General features: G+C 48.5%; 1 long non-coding RNA gene across 1 annotated transcript; it reads right to left on the reverse strand.

The window, feature by feature from the left end:
• Positions 1–293: 293 nt before the first annotated feature.
• LOC149873731 (uncharacterized) lies at positions 294–1368 on the reverse strand. Its single transcript, XR_016442775.1, has 2 exons — positions 715–1368; positions 294–617 (listed from the first exon to the last, which is right to left on the reverse strand). It is a non-coding gene; the product is annotated as an uncharacterized LOC149873731 (long non-coding RNA).
• Between the last annotated feature and the right edge of the window lie 6827 nt (positions 1369–8195).

An 8195-nucleotide genomic window follows, 5' to 3' on the forward strand; every position in this document is an offset into this window, starting at 1 on the left:
CATCTTCAGTGAAACATTCCAATTTTTCAATGCAAAGGAACAAAACAATATGTTTTCTTTTCTTTTTGCAAATTTTTTTTTTTTTTTTTTTGCAGCATTCAGCTTCCATCTCCCCACCACCTTTATTTTCTTGCCTCAAAGTGCAGTAAACTGGATGGTGTGTAGGGTAAATGCATCCCACCCTGCTGCCAAACACCTTTGTCTTTTGCCCGTTTTCTATTTTGTAACTTATTTTCCTTTGGCGAAGCAAAAGAAAAAAAATGAAAACGTAAAGAGACAACCTAAAACCTGGACATTGTTAATCAGTCTGTATTGCAATCAGTCACAAACATGAAATAAGGGGAGGAAATGGAAGAATGAAAAGTTGAATGTACAGAATTCTAGTCACTTGAAACAACTGTGAAACTTCAAAAAAATCACTTTTCCATCTTTTTGCTTTACTGATTCCTCCCACCCAGCTGCAGGTGGGAGTGTGAGAAAAGCTGAAGGGAAACCAGGAGAAGGTGGCTCTGTACGAGCATTCCCAAGGGGACGAAGTGAAGGCACAAAACCAGCTGAGCAGGCACTGAGTTATCTAGGGCTTGAGAGACTGTCACTTCTTTAGGGACAATTTCTTCCTGCATAGGGAAACATACATTTGCATTTGGAATTTATCTTACAAGTGATCCATGTAAGAATTATAATTTATGATAATGTGATAAGGTCATAATTTACCAACAAGATGGCTGCCTCTGGCTCATTAAGCTGTAGCAATAACTTTACAGGAAGCATCTGTTGAGATCTTATCTTTCTTCTTCTTTTTTTTTTTTTCCTGACAATGTCTCATTGTCCCATGAAAGTAAATCTTTTGAGCTTGGAAAAAGCCTATACAAGAGAGTCCTGAAATGAAGAAAAATAGTAATTCGAGTTAGAAAATGGAACAAACCTTAAACAAAAAAAGTAAGTATTCAGGCTGTCCCCCAGGGTGATATGGGTAGTCATTCATAAGAATCAGTTTAGATGGTTCACTTCTTATTCTGCAGTGCTGGTGGTGGGACTTTTAACTGAAGTCTGAACTGCCTGGCTAGTAGATATTATCTTTCCTAATACTGCAAATATTTTGTAACAAACATGACAATTCTAAGCACCACCAAAATCTTCACTTCACTAGTGTCCAGATTCAGTGGTGGGCAGTCAATTCTAACTTGTTATAGTTTTGGAGTTTCACTTACATACGCAGTTAGCACAGATTTGAAAAGTAAACTGCTGCATTAAAATTAAGAGTTCTCCACCATAGCTGCGATTGGCAGATAGGACCGTATGTAGTGGCAGAGGGGTTTTTGCATTCACATGAGTAAGGAACATAATATTAATCACAGTGTAGTAGGATCTATATTACCCTAGAGTTTAGGAAAATTTACACCTCAGGCAAACATAATAGTGTGTAGCAGTGCTAAGTATGAGGAATACAGAGAAGAGTGGAAGACCATATGCTCCCCATAAACAGAAGCAAAGTTTATGAAGATGGTTCAAAGCTTTACATATTGTAGGAGACAGAATAAATGGATTTTTAAATTAGAGCACATCTGGTACCAAGATCCTCTAGGAATTTCAAATGGTACTGCTTATTAGTGCATTAAGTGATGATTTTATAGGTCCTGGTTAATTATTTGCTTTTTATTACATGTAAAGTTATGGTTTTATCTAGCTCTTTACAAACATGGTTTGCTCTGAAAGTCAGCTATTTCTTGGAGTACCTTGAATGCTTTGTTATTTTATGAATGGTAACTTTTAAACTAGATCTTACTCTTGGTCATCTCAGTCTTGAAAGAAATGGATGGTAGATGGGACAAGAGAGACCGTAATATCCCAGTGATTGTATCCTGATAAAAATCCCAAGTTGTAAAAAGTAACATAGATTATTTAACCATTTATCTTTTTACCTGCTTAGAGAACTGGAAAAATAGTGGATTTGATGGGCATGACTAATATGCCATCTTTCTTTAATCTTTAATCATTGTTTTCAGTGGCAAGAACTTATTCTCAATGAGATAGGTACCATTCTTTTCAGTCTTTTCTTGTTTTGTATCTTTTGCAAGATGAAAATAAAGTCAGCTACAGTGAAGTTAATTGGCTTTTCCCCCTTACTTCAGGATTGCTCATGGAAAAAAGAAATATCAGTGATTATCTAGTGCACATGTATTTCATAGTTCTTGGCACAAGGCACCGTGTAAGATGAAAGCGTGTCCTCTCACAGTAAGCCAGGCTTCCATTGGCAGGTTTTCCTCCAGCCAGCAAGTTAATCTACTTACCTCTGTTCTGCTAGTTGCTGGAACAATGTTAAGTTGGTACCAGACATTTCTCTAAGTTGGTGTAAGACTTTATCTTCCCTCTTTTCTGACTTTGACACCTGCTGTGAGATGTGCAGATATGTTATAGCTATAGTGGGACTCTTTAGTACTCAAGGTTATAACGTGTCCATCATGTTAATGTCTGGGTATAATGCATAAAACAGCCATTTGCCCCCAGATCAGAAGTAACCTGATCATACTGTAACCCCTGGCACAAATTTACTTTTCCCATAAGAGTTTTGGGCAAGAAATGCAATTTATGGTCAGGGAAGGTATCAGAGTTCTAATTAGGGTGTAGTCCCTGACTCACCGCAGTCAGTGGCCACTTGTACATGTGATGGGAGTTTAGTCCCCTAAATTGAAATGGTAGGTTTTTAATTATGACGCTTAAAAATGCACTGTTTCATTGTAGGGGCTTCTGTCACTGTTAAAGTGACTGTTACTGTGAAAGGCCTGATCATTTTTCTTTTTATGCCCTGTGTACCCTGCCCATCTATCCTGCAGCCAGGGGGCGAGTTGCTGGTGGGCCAAGCGGCCCCTGAGCCGCAGGGGGCCCCAGGCCTTCCCTGAGCGATGGTGCTGCCTGGGGCCATCTGGGCACTGATGCCATGGAGGGAAGTTTTGGGGGCCCCCTACAGCTCAAGGTCCGCTGACAGCTTGCCCCTTGGGGCCACCCAGGCAGGGTGCTAGCTGTGCATGTGCTGCCCCAGCTCACAGGCAGCACCTTCTGGATCCAACTCTGCAGCACCCCGCGCAGCTAGCACCCTGCCCAGGGGGGACCTGGGGGATAGCACCTCTGGAGGGAAGGACTGGGCCCCATCACAGCTCAGGGGATGCACAGCCTGGCAGAGCTTGCACAAGCAGGCTTTGCTGAAGGGGAAAAAAAAGAGGTGAGGGGCTTGATCCTTTTTTTTATCTTGCGGAGCCTGCCTACCTCTCTTGCAGTCAGGGGGTGAGCTGCCAACTGAGCTGTGGGGGGCCCTGAATCTTCTTTCCGTGGTGGTGGCACCCCCAGGGCCACCTGGGCAGCACCCACCCAGCCTGATCCAAGTAGTCCCTAAGCCTGACCTGGGGCAGCACCCACCCACTAGCCCCCAACCAGGGAGGTCCCAGGGGGTGCTGCTGCTAAAGAAGGAAGGACTTGGGCCCTCTTCAGGTCAGGGGCTGCTCAGCCCACCAGCAGCTCAACCCCTGGCTGTGGGAGATGTGGGCAGCCTTCATGAAAAAAACACAACAAAACAAAAGGATCTGGCCCCTCACTGCTTCTGCCTTCAACCCGTCTCTCCCACAGGAGGGGGAACAAGCTGACAAAGGCTGTAATGTACAAATAGCTATGTTGCAAACTAAACTACATGCAGATGTGGTTTAGTTTACAATGTAGCAAACTCACTTAAATCGTAAAAAAACCCCTGCATGTGTACAGTGCGATGCAATTAAACCACAAAAAAAGCCAGTTATCATCATGTGTACAGGCACCCAGTGAGACTGTTCCATTAATTTAAAAAACTTTGGATTGGATGTATTATGAAAAACTGAACAGATATGTCTTCCAACGTGCTTTTAATGGCGGCCCAGCTCAGACCTAGTTCCAAGTGAAATAAATTCCAGAGGCCAGAACTCATTCTTCAGCTCCTACGTACCCCACTGCTGGAGCTAGCAGTTAACCCAGGGGTGGGCAATTATTTTGGGCAGAGGGCCGCTTACTGAGTTTCAGCAAGCCATCAAGGGCTGCATAATAGGCAGCCCAGGGCAGATTAATATTAATTTTCTAAATTTTTTAGGAGCCCTGCAGGCCAGATAGAATGGCCTGGTGGGCTGCATCCAACCCCCAGGCTTCATTTTGCCCATCCCTGAGTTAACCCCATCCTTCCAAGCATGGGGCCCACCCTCCAAGGAAAAGCATTTTCCAGGATGTTTGGCTGCAGAATAGAGCTAGTCATGATTTGTGCTTTGAACTTCATCCACAAGTAAGCTGGCAACTGTTGCAAAGCCTAGAGCACTGGAACAATATGCTCTCAGCCTGACTGCCCCATATACTGTGGTACTGGAGTCTTTCTTGTGACTGTCAAAAGTAGTAGGGATGTACAAAGTGGGCCCTATTTGATTCGGATTTGGAGTCAGCCCAAATCAGGGACAGTTATTCGATTCGTTGATTTGGATCATGGTCCCTGATTTGATTCAGCCAGATCCAAATCTGAAGATTTCGACATAGACATAGCTTTAGAAATCTTTTCTACATAACTTGAGGTAGCAGGCGTGGCTTGTGATTTCTGTGATGCTGGGACACATAGAGCGACCCACAGGAGTGCGGGGGGGACCCTCTACGTGCTTGGCAGCGAACCTGGAAGTGGACCGGAAGTACTTACAGTACAGCCCCTCCCCCCCAGTTCAGTGATTGGCCGCAGGAGGACCCTGGGTGCCCCCCCAGACCCAGGAGGCACCAGTCACTGAGCCGTGGGGGGGCGCAGGCAAGATGGGTGGAGGAAAGGGGGCGCAGGCAAGAGGCATGTGTGGCCTTGACTCTGGCTGCCTCAAGGCACAGGCTTGGGTCCTCCAGAGACACTCTGGTAGCTGGCCAGAGTGTCTCTATGCCTGCTGATGCTGCAGCATGCTGCCTGCCTGTGCAGGGCAAAATGCAGTGCAAGCTGCAGCAACCTGGGCTCCATTCCAGGTATGTATTGGCTTCAGCAATATAAAAACCTGCCCTGGCAAGCAGCTCAGAGCTACTTGTCCTCAGTATCAGAGACCTCTTGGACGATGATAGACAGGAGTGGGTGGACTCTGCTGTGCTGGCCTGGCACATGGGTCTACCCACGACACATGGAACCTGCCATCTGGTGCAGGAGGTGAAAACTGTCCTACCTCCCCATGGCCTTGCCTTTGTTGACCAGGTCCTGCACGGTGGTGGTCCCTGCCCCTCACGTCATCCAGTCCACCAGAGTTTGTTGTGAGGCCAGCGCCTCACAGCGCTCCCCACTCCACCACCTGAGCCAGCTGGAGGACACCAGAACGGTCTGCTTTTCCACTGTTCATCACCGCCATCTCTACACACTTGTGTGCTGCACAATCCATCATGCCACCATTGAGTCCCACCCAGACACCAAGTGGCAGGACCTGAGAGCATGGCTGGGGCACCCCAGTGGCTGAGTCTGTACTCTACCCTCATCCCACAAGCCACTGGGACCTCAGCTGGCAGCTCCTCCATGGAGCTGTTGCCACAGGCATGTATGTGACAAGCTTCACAGGCACCTTTCTGCAGGCAGAGGGAGACCCTGGTGCACATGACCGTCAAGTGCACCAGGCTGCAACCCCTTTACCTCCACCTCCACCTCCAGAACCTCCTCCTGAGGCTCTGGCTGAATTTCACCTCCCCACTGTTTTGTTTTTGGTCACCCCATCTGCAGCCCCACCAAGTCCTGGGACCTCCTAGTCAGCCTCCTCCTGGTCCTGGCCAAGTGGGCCCTGTACTTGGCCAGGAAGGAGTCTCTGGCTGGGAAAGAGCCTGGAGACTGCTGGTCTGCTCTCCTCTCACTTTTCCAAGCACGTTTCCAGGCAGAGCACCAGTGGGCAGCATCCACTGACTCCTTGAGGACTGATGCATATGGCCCAGGGGGCTTTACTCGCTATCCCCCTCTGGAGAACTTATTTTCATATTTTGAACCTTTGACCCCCCCACATCATTCCTTTCTGTTTTTGCTTTTGTTGTCCCAAGAAATTAATTGCATCTTTCACCATTTGGCCCCACAAAGGGGCTATTAGTTAGCTGGGTGGGCTTTAAGGTCCACATTAATATGAAAGATACAAATAGACAGGAGCTTCTGAAGCTCAGCTACTTGGTATCTATCCACTTGGGGACACTATCCCTTGTGCCCGCTGCACTGCTGAAGTAGACCTAACCTACACCCTCTACCCACTGCAGCAGTCTGGCAGTGGGGGCTGCTGCCTGGCTTTGACCTCCTGCTACCTGCAGCAGCATCTGCCCCCTTGGACCTGCTGCAGCCCCAAGGCTGTGCCCCTGCCAGACCCGGATGGGATGCCTCCACTCTGGCATCTACACCAGTGGTTGACGGGAGCCAATCATCTTGGTGCGCTGTGACCAGTGGGGTCCCACAAGGCTCTGTCCTAGGGCCTATACCGTTTAACATTTACATTGATAATGTGGACACTGGTGTCAGAAGTGGACTGGCCAAGTTCGCCAAAGACAAAACTCTGGGGTGAAGGATCCACACCTGAGGACAGGAGGTGATCCAGGTGGATCTGGACAGACTCATGAAAAGGGGGGATGAGAACCTGATAGTGTTCAACACTGAAAAATGCAAGGTTCTCCACCTTGGGAGGAAAAACCTGCACCATGCTCATAGGCTCAGTAGTGCTATGCTGGTTAGGACTACAGATGAAAGGGACTTGGGGGTCACAGTTGACCACAAGATGAACATGAGCCTTCAGTGTGATGCTGTGACTAGTAAAGCGAGCAAAACGCTGGCTTGCATCCATAGATGCTTTTCAAGCAGATCCCGGGACGTCATTCTCCTGGTGTACTCAGCCTTGGTGAGGCCACAGCTGGAGTACTGCATCCAGTTTTGGGCTCCACAATTCAAAAAGGATGTGGAGAAGCTTAAGAGGGTGCAGAGGAGAGCCACTTGCATGATCAGAGTTCAGGAAAACAGACCTTATGATGAGAGGCTGAGAGCAATGGGTCTACTCAGCCTGGAAAAGCACAGGCTCAGGGGTGATCTGGTGGCCACCTATAAGCTTATCAGGGGTGCTCCCCAGGATCTGGGGGAACGACTGTTCACCAGAGCCCCCCAAGGGAAGACAAGATCGAACGGTCACAAACTCCACTGTGACCGGTTCAGGCTGGACATAAGAAAGAACTTCTTCACTGTCCGAGCCCCCAAGGTTTGGAACAGTCTGCCACCTAAAGTGGTTCAAGCACCCACTTTGAACGCCTTCAAAACACATTTGGATGCTTATCTTGCTGGGATCCTATGATCCCTGCTAACTTCCTGACCCTGGGGCGGGGGCGCTGGACTCGATGATCCTCTGGGGTCCCTTCCAGCCCAAATATCTATGAAATAAATCTATGAAATCTGGGCAGCTATCACCCAGAAGACTATCAAAGCATGGCCTCTTGGGTCCAAATAGCCAAGAGGTCAGTCACCTTATGGCTGGGTCTCCAGTGCTGGCCCTGGACAAGCTCCTCTGCATGGGTCTCATCACTTGTTTCACCAGCAGAGATCCTGGTGTTCCCTGTTTACTAATTGCAAATACTCTGATAAGAAACCCTAATTCTCTCATTAAAATACCCAAAATAGTGTTCTTCCGCTACTAAAATAAAATGCCACTATATAGAGAGAGATCAGCTGGGCAATGGTTTATTGATATATTTACAAGTGTAAAGCAATTTGGAGGGTTGGGGGAGTTTGTGGGTGGGTGTAGTTTTGTGGGGGGTGAGGTTTGGGCGGGTATGGGGCTTGTGCAGAGTTTTGGGTTTGTGGCTGGGTATGTGGGTGAGCGATATGTGGGGGTGGCTTGGGGATGTGGGTGTTGTGAGTGGATTGTGGAGGGGCTTTGTGGGGGTTGTTCAGGAGGGGTGTGTCCCCTGCCCCCCCACAGGGTGCAGTCCGCCTGGTCAGACAGCACACAGACTGCCCCCGCAGGCCCTCATGCCCCCCCCCCACAGGGCCCCAGCTCACCCCCGGAGCAGCAGTGGCTGTAGGGCACCCAAGGCCCACGGTGGCCAGAGCCCTCAGCAGTGCAGGGTGTCCCTCATTGCCTCAGAGCTAGCGCCACCTGTGCTGCTTGTTGCAGGGCTGGCCTCGCTTGGCATGGCGTGGCTTCAGGCAGCACCAGGGCCAGTTGGGC

The sequence above is a fragment of the Crocodylus siamensis genome, chromosome 1, assembly GCF_052110815.1.
Source record: "Crocodylus siamensis isolate JL-2025a chromosome 1, ASM5211081v1, whole genome shotgun sequence".
In the NCBI taxonomy this organism is placed as follows: Eukaryota; Metazoa; Chordata; order Crocodylia; family Crocodylidae; genus Crocodylus; species Crocodylus siamensis.